The sequence below is a fragment of the Geotrypetes seraphini genome, chromosome 1 (assembly GCF_902459505.1).
Source record: "Geotrypetes seraphini chromosome 1, aGeoSer1.1, whole genome shotgun sequence".
NCBI classification, from domain to species: domain Eukaryota; kingdom Metazoa; phylum Chordata; class Amphibia; order Gymnophiona; family Dermophiidae; genus Geotrypetes; species Geotrypetes seraphini.
In genome coordinates this window covers 63,861,409-63,875,456 of record NC_047084.1, presented here as the reverse complement: position 1 = coordinate 63,875,456, position 14,048 = coordinate 63,861,409, and the positions used below count along the sequence as shown (strand labels likewise).

At 44.0% G+C, this 14,048-nt stretch overlaps 1 protein-coding gene across 2 annotated transcripts in view; it reads right to left on the bottom strand.

Annotated features, from left to right (window-relative positions):
• DAB2 (DAB adaptor protein 2) overlaps window positions 1–10,989 on the bottom strand; it is a 163,015-nt gene extending 152,026 nt beyond the window's left edge. For both annotated transcript variants that reach the window (XM_033932363.1, XM_033932381.1), the window contains exon 1: window positions 10,860–10,989. The gene's annotated coding sequence lies outside the window, so the exon portion shown is untranslated. The remainder of the gene's footprint in view (window positions 1–10,859) is intronic.
• Window positions 10,990–14,048: the final 3,059 nt, after the last annotated feature.

Genomic DNA, 14,048 nt, shown 5'->3' with positions numbered 1-14,048 from the left:
CCTAAATGAAAAATACTAACGCAAGATCAATGGAGGCGTTAGCGTTTAGCGCTCATGGCATTGTAGCATGCACTAAAACCACTAGCGCACCTTAGTAAAAGGAGCTCTAAGGCATTCCATAGAGTGGGAGCAACTACAGAATAAATAGTTATGCGAGTTGCGTCATAAAATAACTGACAAACAGATGGAACTGTAAGAAGATGTTGCTGAGATGATCGTAACGTATGCGAAGTTATGTACAGCTTTCAGGCTGATAGTGCTTTTGGCAGGTATTGAAAATAATTTTTCAAGGTTGAGAATAGTATAGAATGCTGCGGTTCGCTTGATTTTTGGTTTGAGGAAGTACAATCATGGTTTGAGGAAGTACAGAGAATTGCATTAGTTGCCTATTGAAGCTCGTGTTAAATTCAAGTTTGGGTGTTCTTGTTATAAAATTCTCTTTGGTATGACTTCCACTTATCTTTTTGATTCATTTTCCATTGTTGGATCCAAACATCAGCGAAATGCTCATGGCTTGTTTAACTTTCCTTCAATAAAAGGATGCCGGTATAAAAAATTTCATCACCGTTTGTTTACCTACCAAGAGGCTCTCTGGGACAGGGAACTAAAACCCCTGTTACTTAGTTCCAAGTCTTATGATTTTAGAAAGCAATTGAAAACTCATCTATTTAGTATTTAACTAATTTGATCCGTTTGTATGGTGTTATTAAAATTTATGTAAACTGCATTGAACTTTTTAGCTATGCGGTATAAAAATGAATTATTAGATTAGACATGCCCATTTATAGAGCAGCACCCTCACCCTCCTCCGCCTGTCAAAATGGTACCTGGACTCACCCACCACCAAATCTCGTAGCCTCCTTCTTCGGTCCCCCGACCACATCTGACACAACTTCACTCCCTCACAAGCGTGAGGAAACAGGAAGCTGCATCAAAAAAGGGCGGGACTTGTTGCAAGCGATCTCCAGTGGGAAACCAGCGCTGGGGAATGAAGCAGTTCCTACGGCGCTCACGTACAAGTGTAAGAGCCAGGGTCCACCTCCTATTCTCTTCAACATTCAGCGCAGCCGCTTTTGCTGTCTGCCTGGGCTGATGAAGCTAATGCCCTCGCCAACACATGCCTGGGCCGGCAGCATCAAATTCAGGGGATACTACTGGGCATGTGCATGGCGACCTGCACCCGCAGCACATGGAGGTCACCAGTAGATCGGAAAAGAAGCAGATGTATAATTATTGAACAGAACACCTCGCCTTAGGTAGGTAGATAACAAGAAGACACAGGGGTGTTTTAAAAAGGTACTGGATTTAGAGGACCACAAGAAAAAAAAACAAAAAACATTCTGCACCCTATCCCCCCCCCCTCCCTGCCAGGCTCTGTATCCTATCCCGGCCTACCACTAGACCACCAGAGGGGGGACAAAGTAGAGAGCCTTGCAGGTATAGGGGACAGGTTATAGAATTTTTTTCTTGTTTTCCTCCTCTAAATCTAGGGTGCGTCTTATGGTCTGGTGCGTCTTATGGAGCGAAAAAAACGGTACTTACAATTGGAGTTCCTTTCCTTTTTAATTGTATTTGTAAACTGTTCCGACATGTTTGCGACCAGTATATCAAAATCTTAATAAACCATAAACTACTACTATTACTATTTATTATTTCTATAGTGCTACCAGATGCACATGGCACAGTACATTAAACAGACAAGAGAGGGTCCCTGCTCGAAAGCGCTTACAATCTAATTATGTAAGACATACTGGATAAACTTGCACGTCTATGTTTTCTGACGCTGTCAGAGTGCTTGATGGCTCTCACCACTGAAGGGGTGGGAAGGACATTGGAGAATTAAGGGAGCACCACCTCTAATCTTTCTAGCAGAGTGCTGCATAAAATTGGACAGCTTTCTCAAACCTAAACATCCCTGGGAGCAGGTGTGAATTCAAGTTTTTCACGACAGGGAACATAAATGTGCAATTCCGCTTCGGAAATGGGGAATGCACACGCATCTTCGTATTACAGGGGTTCAAGGAGGATCTAGATAGGTTCCTAAAAGAAAAGGGGATTGAGGGGTACAGATGGAAGTAGAGGTAGGTTATAGGATTAGTCGGAAACCACTTCACAGGTCATGGACCTGATGGGTAGCCGCAGGAGCGGACCGCTGGGCGCGATGGACCTCTGGTCTGACCCAGTGGAGGCAACTTCTTATGTTCTTATGCCCAAAAGATGTTCAGACCACACACCCTTGCCATATGCACATATTCAACTTTTGGAGGTGTATATCCTGCTTTCTAAAATCATGATATTAGGTGTGGGGGGGGGGGGTGTTATCAAGCTGCATTAGGGCAATAACCTGTGTTATTTACCCTTTAGAATAACTTAAGAGGTACTAGCATAGCACTATGTTAGGATAGGACAACCTATTTAAATCCCCCTGGGTTATATAATAATGAGATGTAAAACATGCAAATGCACATAAAGTAGGTCATTACTATGTAAATACTATACTGCAGCTTGTGATGTGTACTGAGTGCACACCGGAAGCCATGGTATAGCAGGTAAAATAACCCCTGTTATTTTAGCATGCAGCAGCATTTTGGGCCCTCATTTAAAGGGACTATATCTCTAGCCAGAAGAAATGGCTCTAAAGTGCCATCTCTAAGCCTTATGCCCCTCAAAGACCTCCCATAATCATTGCCCGTCCCCCCTCCCCTGACTGCCTACCAAGCTGAAGGTAAGGAACTCCTAGAAGTCTCACCGTTCATACAAAGTAGGGTTACCAGACTTACCCAGACAGGTCCTCTTTTTAGAGGACACATCCGGGCGTCTGGACAGCTTTTCCAAACTTGTCACTTTGTCCGGGTTTTGAAAAGCTTCCACATCAGGACTGCGTCGGGAGGGCATATACGCATGTACGGGTGCAATGTAACGATATCACGCACATCGCGTCACACCTGTGCATGCGCAGACACCCTCCCATCGCAGCTCCGAGCACGAGAACAGGTTGAGGAGGCGGAGCTATGGGTCTGGATTTTATAATAGTAAAATCTGGTAACCCTAATACAAATCATCAAACGCCATAAAGCCTCCTTTCCTCTTTCCTCCCTTAGTAGAAGACATTCAAAACTGGGGTTTTCAATTTTGGCTTAAACTGAATCTGAAGCCCAAACTGTCAGGCTTCCCCAACACAAAATGCCTCCCCCCCCGACCACAAGCACTACTTTCCCATCACCCACAGTCCCTCCCTCAGGCCTACCTTAGCAGTTCTAGTGGTTTAGTGGCCTTGTCAGGGCAGGAGCGACCCCCAGTCATTCATGCCCATGTCAGCTCTACAGTCAAAATGAATGCTACGATGTCACACGGCAGTCTTGCGAGACTGCACAGGTCACGACAGCTATTTTGATCCTGCCCGTGCCAATCTCAATTCCAATCCCCTGTGACCTCCCACGGCAGCCATTTTGACTGTGGAACCAGCATGGGAAGGAGAGATTGGGGATTGCTCCTTCTTTGATAAAGACCAATAGACTACCAGGGCATCTAAATTAGGCCTGATGGCCTACAGGTGGTAGGAGAGTGGCTCTTCTGTCAGAAGAGACAGAGTCGTCTTAAGAGAATAGAGTGCTGCGACCACACCCCATCCCTGTCCATGCCCTGCCCCCAATCAGTTACCTCCTCTCTCTTCTTACGCTACTGTCCGGTCCAGTAGAATGTGGTTTCATAGGCCAGTATCACAAGAGTGCCACACAGCATAAAGTGTCTATAATTCCCTCTTCTAATGCTGATCCATGAAGCTGCACCCTGCCAGGACAGGGCAGCAGCATCAGGAGAGGGAGTACGAGGAAAGTTACATCTTAGCTTAACATATGGGCCGGCAATGTCACAGCCCTGGGTGTTTGGCACCAGCACCCTGGGCCAGAGCCTCACCTGGTCCATAGGTTAAGATGGCCCTGGGGAGAGGGTATAGTGTAGTCATGCTTGTAGGCAGGGGTATTTTCAGCTGAAACCAAACCATAGCTGAATACAGATTGTGGGATGATTTTGGCATGGAAGCTGAAACCAAAAACTAAAACATGGTCAGTCTGTGTCTAGTGGTTTGGCAGAAGTAATCCATAGCTCTTCTTTCATTGCTGGCAGCATCATCCAAATAGATGCAGGCAACCCCTAACAGTAGTCTTAGGTTACTACCACTGGAGGTCTGACCCCTTAGCATTAGTGCCACGAAACTACCACTAGGGGTTGCTGGTGCCACTAGACACCAGTCCCTTGGAAGGGACTTTTGAGAGATCTTGGAAGGGGTTGTTGCCTTCACCCTAGCAACACTGGGCAACGGCTTGGATTGGTTGAATAGCTGCTTGTGAGTTAGTTCACAAATAGTAAAGTTAGGTTGACGACTCATGATAAAATCAAGATGCAGTAAAAAGCTACCTTTAATTATACCTAAATAAGATCCCCCTTGTGGATGAGTATGCAATAGTTGCATACGAACACCAGTCTCTGTACATTCAAATGTGAATCGGCCTCTTAAAATGAGCAGCATAAACTATTAAGTAGTTAATATTAAATTCTGAAAACCATATTATGTTTTCATACATTCTCACTATTTAATCTACCAGAGTTAAAACAGGAGTGGTGACCAAGAGATTAGCCTGGTGCAAGAGTCCAGGACAGACAATGAAAAGATGAAGATAATAAAACATAGACACAAACCTGATGAGGCCACATTTTTAGCAAGTGCCTGATTCAGAAGTATAAGATCACTCCTACACAAAGAAATCATCAATAGATAACTGAATGTATGTCTCACCCTAGCTTGATTGGCAGTCAAAGAGGCTGCCAGCAATGGAAGGAATGAAGATTATCATACACCTTTAAAAACGATCAGCTGCTAGGACAGTGGTGGGCAACCTTGGTCAGTGCACGCAAATAAATCCCATTCATATTCCATTTGGGAAATTCTGAAAACCCAACTGGGTTGCGGCCTCAAGAACCAAGGTTGCCCATTCCTGTGTAGAAGTAAGACGAGTTTATGAATTAGTTACACTTGTAAACTAGTTTAAATAACGATGCCAACTTCCAGCATCTTTAGAGAGACTGAAAACCTTCTATTAACGTGAGGGAAGCAGTCGGGAGTGGGGGTAATTCTACCACAGTGTAGAGAATGACACGGGGACAAATATGTCCCTGTAGGAACTCAATTTCCCCATCCTGTCTCTGCGCGTTTTGTCGCTGTCCCTGCCCCATTTCTGTAAGCTCTGCCTTAACTGCACAAGCCTCGAACACTTACGATTTCAAAGTGTTTGAGGCTTGTCCAGATGAGGATAGAGCTTGCAGGAACAGGGCAGGGACAGGAAAAGAACTTGCCGGGATAGGATGGGAAAATGAGTTCCCGCAGGGACAAGGAAAAATTTGTCCCCGTGTTATTCTCTACCACAGTGCACCTATTTGGTGCCTATACAATGGAAGCAGGTGCAAAGTTTTCTTAGAAAACATTAGCATACCAGGACAAATGTACAGTGAATTAAAGGCACAAACATTTGCATCAGCTGATGCAAACACTCACATATAAATTGCCAAGAAATATGCATATATTATAGTAGTCTATAATTTATACACATATTGGTGCACGCTGCCCATGTTTTGCCCTTATGTACATCCAGTTGCAAACTTTGCACCATAACATTTCGATGCAAGGTTACAGAATAGCATGCATACTGATAAATGCCAATATTTCAGTTAATGGGCCAGTATTTGGGTCATTCACACATATTCTTGGTACCTAAAAATATATGTACTCTTATAGAATCACTCTGCATACTCCTGAATTAGCTCATGGTAAGTGTTCACTTGTGATAACTGCATATTCTATTATGGGGTGAGAAATGAGGGTGGATTGTGCATTGTAGTTAGCACATGGTAACTTCTGATACACATCTCTGGCACAGATTACATGGATGTACTTAACAGCCTATTAACACTTATCACACAAAATTTTTCTGTGTGGTAACTCTATGCAAAGATGCTGGGAACATGCCCAACAATTATCATATAGGCTTTGTCACCACCATGTGTTAATTTGTACCCTTTATTAAGAGGGCCCATAAAAGAACATCTCAGATTTTATAGGTTTGCTCTTCCTAGGCTTTGAGTCAACTGCAAGTTGCAAAAGTATGAGCACATCAAAGCTTTAGGCCTCTCAACATTTTCACTGTTACGTACTCCATTTCTAATGCCTTCCCTGCACCCATTAAAAAGTCTTAAAAAATAATTCTCAATGTCTTGCTGCTCACACTTTGAAGGAATACTTCTCCGGAAGACTTGTTTTTGCCCACACAGAATAGAAAAACTCCCTTTGCAGGCTATCAGTCTTTTTAAGAAGCATTTTTAAAAAATGTACTCTGGGTACCTTGTGACATGGAATGGTATATTTCTACCAATTTGTTGAGAAACATTGGACATTAATATTTATTAAACTAGTGTTTAAGCCCGTTACATTAACGGGTGCTAGAATATATGGCTGTCTGTCTTTCTTTCTTTATGTCTCTCTCCCTGCTCCTGTTTCTTTCTTCCTTTCTTTCTGTCTTTCTCCCTCCTGCAATTTTTTTCTCTCTCTCCCTGGCACCCTTTGCCTGTCTGTCTTTATTTCTGTGTCTCTCTGGTCCCCTGTCTGTCTTTATTTCTGTCTGTCTCTCTCCCTAGCCTCCTTTGTCTGTCTGTATTTCTTTCTGTGTCTCCCCCCCCCCCACTTTCCTTTGCAGAAGCAGCAGTGCTATTTCCCTTCCCCTCCAGATCCCTGTGAAGTAGTAGCAGCATTTCCCCCCACCCACCCCCCATTCCCTTCTCTCCCCCCCCACTTTCCTTTGCAGAAGCAGCAGTGCTATTTCCCTTCCCCTCCAGATCCCTGTGAAGTAGTAGCAGCATTTCCCCCACCCCCCCATTCCCTTCTCTCCCCCCCCCCCCACTTTCCTTTGCAGAAGCAGCAGCGGTATTTCTCTTTCCCTCCAGGTCCTTGCTGAAGCAGTAGCAGCATTTTCCCCCACCCCCCATTCCCTTCTCTCCCCCCCCCACTTTATTTTGCAGAAGCAGCTGTGATATTTCCCTTCCCCTCCAGATCTCTGAGAAGTAGTAGCAGCATTTTCCCCCACCCACCCCCCCATTCCCTTCTCTCCCCTACCACCACTTTCCTTTGCAGAAGCAGCAGCGGTTTTCCCTTCCCCTCCAGGTCCCTGCTGAGTAGTAGAAACATTTTCCCCCACCCCCCATTCCCTTCTTACCTTGAGCTGCCCTGCTCCGTTCGGCCCCTCCCCCTTCCCTTCCCGTGTGCTGGCCTGCTGCGGCTGAAGGTTTTTTTCGGCGACTCCTCCTGTTAAAACTCCCCCCCTCCCGCAACCGCTCCTGTTCAAAGCGGCCTGCTGAGGTTTGCGGCCGCTGTAACGAACCTCGCAGGCCGCTCTCCAACTCGGTAGCATGTTCCCTCTGATGCGATTGCGTCAGAGGGAACGTGCTACCATGTGGAGAGCGGCCTGCGAGGTTCGTTACAGCGGCCGCGAACCTCAGCAGGCCGCTTTGAACAGGAGCGGTAGCGGCTGTTGCAGGAGGATTGGGGGGGGGGGAATTCGTGAGCGGCGGCAGGACCATGAGGCGGGATTGAGTTTTTCGGCTTCCCCTATCTGGGGAAACCGCTGTGCCGAACTGAGCTGCGCGTGGGGCCGTAGTAAGCGCGGGGCATGCTGCAGTCTTGGCGGCCACGGACATACGGATCATGGAAGCACGCCGATAAGACTGCGCATGCGCCGCCTACGGTTTTATTATATAGATAACAGATGTTTCTATTCAAGACACAAACATTTGGGAAAGCGAGTGGCTCTAAACAGAGAAGAGAAATAAGTTTCAGAAACACTGATGAGAAATAAAAAGGTTTTTGGTAGTCTCTTATTGGAAACACTGTTAACTTGGTTTGGTTTACTTTTCATGCTTCGCTAACCTAACTTTTCCCTGTTTATATTATTTTTCTTGGTGTCTACAACTGCACTAAAAAAAAGGTTAGATGAGGCCTCACAAAAAAAAAAGAAAGAAAGAAAAGAAAACCTCCCACACACATTTAAGTCTAGATAAACCCATTTATATTTTGACAGCTGAAACACACCTGTGAGATATCAAGAGATTTTCATTAGAGAATTGTAAGGGCAAGAAGGACCCTGTTGGGTTGATCTGGGATTAATTTAAAGACCACTGGTAAATCTGTGCAACATACTGAGAATTCCTGAGTTTAAATCTTCTGCACGGAATAGAAGTGGCTGAGGCTGCTTGCACCTCTTAATGGCTGCCCATTCTGCATTGTTTTAAAGGAAATGGGAAGTACAGCTATAGGTTAGCAAGGATTACCAGGGAGGTTTGAAAAGTTTGGCAAAAAAGCAAGTTAAACAACCATTTCCATCGAAGGCTATACACTTAGTCCAGCGAGTTTTCAGGTTTTTTTTGTAAGCTATTTTTTCTATGATATGAAAAAAATGGAAACTCTGGACTAAGATGGAAACTAAATGTAATTTGCTTTTTTTTTTCATTTTACCAAACTGTTCAAACCACCCTTATAAATTTTTTTTTTTTTTTACACTTGTCTACAGAACTCCAGAGAAAAAGTTTATTCCACGAGATATGTCTAAAGTAGGGATGTCAAAGTCATTCTTCAAGGGCCGCAATCCAGTTGGGTTTTCAGGATTTCCCCAATGAATATGCATGAGCTCTATTTGCAAGCACTGCTTTCATTGTATGCTAATAGATCTCATGCATATTCATTAGGGAAATCCTGATAACCCGACTGGATTGCGGCCCTCGAGGAGAGACTTTGACACCCCTGGTCTAAAGGTTCAAACTATTTATTTAAATAATTTCTAACCCACTTAATCCTAAGGGCTCCTTTTACAAAGGTGCGTTAGGGCCTTAACGCGCAGAATAGCGCACGCTAGCCGCTACCGCCTCCTCTTGAGCAGGTGGTAGTTTTTCGAGCAGCGTGCGCTATAGCGCATGCTAATCCGGTGCGTGCGCTAAAAACGCTAGCGCACCTTTGTAAAAGAAGCCCTAAGTGATTTACAAAATACAATCCTAATTGGACATACAAAAATTAAAACAAACACAGTATAACGCAGGGATCTCAAAGTCCCTCCTTGAGGGCCACAATCCAGTCGGGTTTTCAGGATTTCCTCAATGAATATGCATTGAAAGCAGTGCATGTACATAGATCTCATGCATATTCATTGGGGAAATCCTGAAAACCCGACTGGATTGCGGCCCTCAAGGAGGGACTTTGAGACCCCTGGTATAACGTATCTATAATTTGTCTCAACTAGTACTATAAGCCAATTAATTAAAAGCCTCATTTACTAGAATGGTAGTTTCTACACATTGACACAAGTTCATGTGAATTATTGCAGATTAAATAATGCAAGCACCGTTATTATGATTACAAATTGTCCACCGACAAGGAGGGTAATTTTATCTCAGTGGAGAGGTTAAGCAAGTGTCTGTAGCCTATTCTATAAAGTCAGGTAAACAGCAAAGTGTCTTTATTAAATTGCTCCAGAAACGCTCCATAAATGAGAACTAAAATGAAACCACAACCTTTTGCAATTGTGTGGGGGCAGGTGTAAATGTTCACAGGTATATTATAATATATGTGCAGCAAACTCCACCCATGCTCCGCCTAAAACACGCCCCGAATAGGCCTATTACAGATTCCTTTACAAAAGTACACATTGTCATTACATGTACAGTACTTATACAAATGGGGCAATTTTTTATAAGAGACATAAAAATTACACCATGTGCTTAACTTGAATTAGTGTGTGTTAATGTGCATTACCGCAAGAGATTAAATGAGGCCCTGAATGTTTTATGAGCTATGAGGAGCTTTGCTTTAATAAAAAATATTTACAAAACCTCACCATCCTGTAAGAAACAGTTGGGCCTTTTTTTTTTTAAAGACATTATTTGTTTAGCTTCTGACTGCATGCACATTGTTTATTTTCCCTACAGCTCCCTGTCTGCACTTTTTGGGAACAGGACCTTTTAAAAATTCAGATAGGATTTGGTTGCTTGAAGAGCACATTTCCCCTTTCTCCGGAAGAATTCCAAGAGAGACAGCAAGTATAGCATCAAAGGCATTGGACAAATCTAGAACGCCAGCCCAATGACACAAGCCACACTAAGACCCCGAGCAATCGATTACACGCCTTTTTCAATGGCTTTGCTAAACTGCCTTTCCGAGTGAACGCCAAAGGTTCCTCAATTTGGCATTATATTACTAGTTCCTGAAGATTTTTTCATTAGAGCAGCCATGTACATCTGGGTTTTACTTCCACTGAAAGCAATGGCAGTAAAGCCCGGATGTCTCAATTTGTCCTCCTTTTCCTGGAACCATATAGTAACTCTGACCCATAATAACAGATTTCAGGAAAACACAGATGCAGAGCTATCAAGTTACCCATTCCAGGAGACTTGTTGTCTGGTCCTGGTTTTTAAACTTGCATCCCACTGAAGTGTGGTATTTGTAGTCCATTGAAATCAGTACTGCAGACAGCTGCAAACAGTACAACTTTTCCTTAAGTGACCTCAGAGCAGCAGACCTCAGATAGATCTTAATACCCAAAACTAGGCTGTTTGCTGGAGCCCTAAATCGGAGATTAAGACAGTTTCACTTAGAAGCGTCGATTCGATCGAGCCCTGCTAAAACTCTGCTGGTTGCAGGCAAACAAGCTGTCAGCGCCGGGGACGAGTCAACGCTTGGGATGGGGGCAGATGCCCGCACATCCTGGACTATATAGCAGCTGAGCTTGGGGGGGGCTGACAGGGGAGAAGAGGAAGCGGCTACTCACAGGCTGGTGGCCGGAGCTGAGCATGGTCCTGGCCCCCACGAACGCGCTGCCTTCCTTCTCTATGGTCACTCGTGCTTCCCAATGCAGCGAGATATGGTTCTAATCAGATGCTGGCAGCTGAGGGCTAGCCAGGAATGTGCTGCAATGGGTTTTTTTTCCCCCCTGCTTCTGGCTGTGTCGGCTACTCCCCCCTCCAGGACGTGTCTTAGCTCTGATGGATTTAACTCTTTCGAGGCCAGGCTGCACCGAGTGGACTCTTAAAGCGTAGGACTTCTCTGACACCTGAGAGCTCAAAGGTCGCCCTAAGTGCAAATGGAGGCTTGCTTTTACTTTGCGGATTAAAACTGCTACTGCCAAGGATTTCTATGGATGATTTAATAAGAGTTTAAATCTGGAATGGATCTGACCCATCTTTTATTTCCTCTCCTTATATTATTAAGGAGAAACATGTCTTTCTATTAATGGGTTGCCCACGTTAGATTGTTCTTTAGTTTAGAAAACCCCCAAACCTTCCTTCATTTGAGTTTCACTTTTTTAGAATACCGTATGTACTATTTGCAAGAGCAAATAGATTGTTTAAAATATTAGGATGGGATTTGGATATGAAGTGCCACTTATTAGATCCTCTTTTTATAATAGATTTTTGGATCTTCCTTAAATAATTTTGTCAGAAACAAATTTGCCAGGTTCCAGGCACCAGATTTTAAGCCAGTCTTGGATTTCTGACAAACTAATCCTAATGCACCTGGTACATACTGTGTTGATTTCAATGGGTAGAACCAGGGACTACAAATACCACAATGCTTTGGGATGAAAGCGCAAATCAAAAATGACTGAAAGTCTCTCTTTTGGAAATGAGCAACTTGGCATCTCTGTAAAAAGAAAGCTGTACTATTAAGTTATTTCTGCTGAAGAAGATTATCCTTCATGTGTCACTGCCACACACAGGCACATATCTTTTTCAGCAGGTCTAAAATTATCTTTTTGGTGTTTAAAGGGAGCATGTGGTGCAGTGGTTAGAGCTACAGCCTTAGCACCCTGAGGCTGTGGGTTCAGATATCTTGCTGCTCCTTGTGACCCTGGGCAAGTCACTTAATCCCCTCATTGCCCCAGGTACATTAGATAGAGTTTGAGCCCACCAGGATAGATAGGGAAATATGATAAAGTACCTGAATGCAAACCACTTAGGGGGAAGGGGTAAAACACAGACCTTACGGACCTCACAGGTCTAAACCCGCACATCCTTAAAAACCTGAGGTCCATGCCACTTTTAGTCTCAACATAGCTTATGGCTCTGACAGGGTTCATAGACAACGGCGCGAAAGACAAAGGCGCGCCCGGACAATTGACCGCAGTGCGGAGGTGCACGCCGCTCTAAATTACTGTTTTTAGAGCTCTGACGGGGGGCATGGGGGGGAACCCCCCCACTTTACTTAATAGACATCACGCCGGCGTTATGGGGGGTTTGGGGGTTGTAACCCTCCACATTTTACTGTAAACTTAATTTTTTCCCTAAAAATAGGGAAAAAGTGAAGTTTTCAGTAAAATGTGGGGGGTTACAACCCCCAAACCCCCCACAATGCACCCACAACGCAGCGTGATGTCTATTAAGTAAAGTGGGGAGGTTCCCCCCACGCCCCCCCCGTCGGAGCCCTAAAAACAGTAATTTAGAGCGGCGCGCACCTCCGCGCTGCGTTCAATTGTCTGGGCGCGCCTTTGTCCCGGCGCACTTTTGACCTGACACCCTCTGACAGACCCCAATGCTTCTCCCTCTCTATGCTGAGACTAAAAATGGCACAACCGTCAGGGCAAAAGTTTTGCCACTTTTAGTCTCAGCATATGGAGGGAGAAGCATTAGGGTCCGTCAGAGCTAAAGTGTCATGGAGGTCTGTCAGAGCCATAACCTATGCTCAGATTAAAAAGTGTCGGGGTGCTGGGTTAGTCTATTTTGTATTCTGGTTCTACTTTGTTGTTATTCCACGGTTGCCTGTCCTTTGCAGGTTGCTTTTCTGTTTGAAAATAAAAATTGATTACATGTAAAAAGTGGCACGGACCTCAGATTTTTAAGGACGTGTGGGCTTAGATCCATGTTATACCCCTTCCCCCACTTAGGACATAAGAGGTATATAAATAAATAAAGGTGGTGAGGGTCCCCCTCCCTCTTTTTATATATTCCTTCATGCCCACTGTTAACTGTATGGTAGCTGCAAGGTTTTTTGTAACATCTAGTGCTTATGTATGAATAGCAACAAAGAAATTTAAAAGTATGACCCATAATTGGGTTACCATATGGTTCCAGAAAAAAGAGGATGGATTGAGACATCTGGGTTTTACTTCCACTGAAAGCAATGGCAGTAAAGCCCGGATTTCTCAATTTGTCCTCCTTTTTCTGGAACCATATAGTAACTCTGACCCATAATAACAGATTTCATGAAAACATAGATGCAGAGCTATCAAGTTACCCATTCCAGGTGACTTGTTGTCTGGTCCTGGTTTTAAACTTGCATCCCACAGAAGTGTGGTATTTGTAGTCCATTGAAATCAGTACTGCAGATCCCATAATACAACAGGATGAGATTGGCAGAAATCTGGGTTTGGCCATAAAGTCTCTCTCTCCTGGAATAGAAAACTTGGCAGTTCTGTAAATGGATTAAACACAAAAACAACAACTTAACAAGAAATAGTATTTAATCCCTATTACTGGCATGAATGTATGTGTGCTATAAAAATAACCTTTTGAGATTTTACCAATACTGCTTGTGGTATTTTTCTGTGTTGTCTTTTGTTAACTTCTTTTGCTTATAGACCAGTGGCTTTCTTACCCTGATAACACTAATACCCTTAGGTAAACTTTAGATGCTGTCTCTGGAATTTGTCATGGATGATTAACTGGATTTTAACCAAATGGCTTTAATGACATGGTGACACATTGTCTAGAAGTATAGGTAAGGAAGCAGGGTATCCTGGTTTTGTCACAAATAATGTGGCATTAGACCTAGCACTGCCAAGTCACCCAGAGTATCCAGAGGAAGACTTTTTGGCTAGTCCTAGTTTTAAACTTATATCCCAAAGGAGTGTGGTATTTGTAGTCTCTGACTGTGCCCGTTAAACCCAGTGCTGCAGGTCCCATAATGCATCAGGATAAAGTGGGCACAAATGCAGGGCTAGCTTAAAATCTCCCTCCTGGAA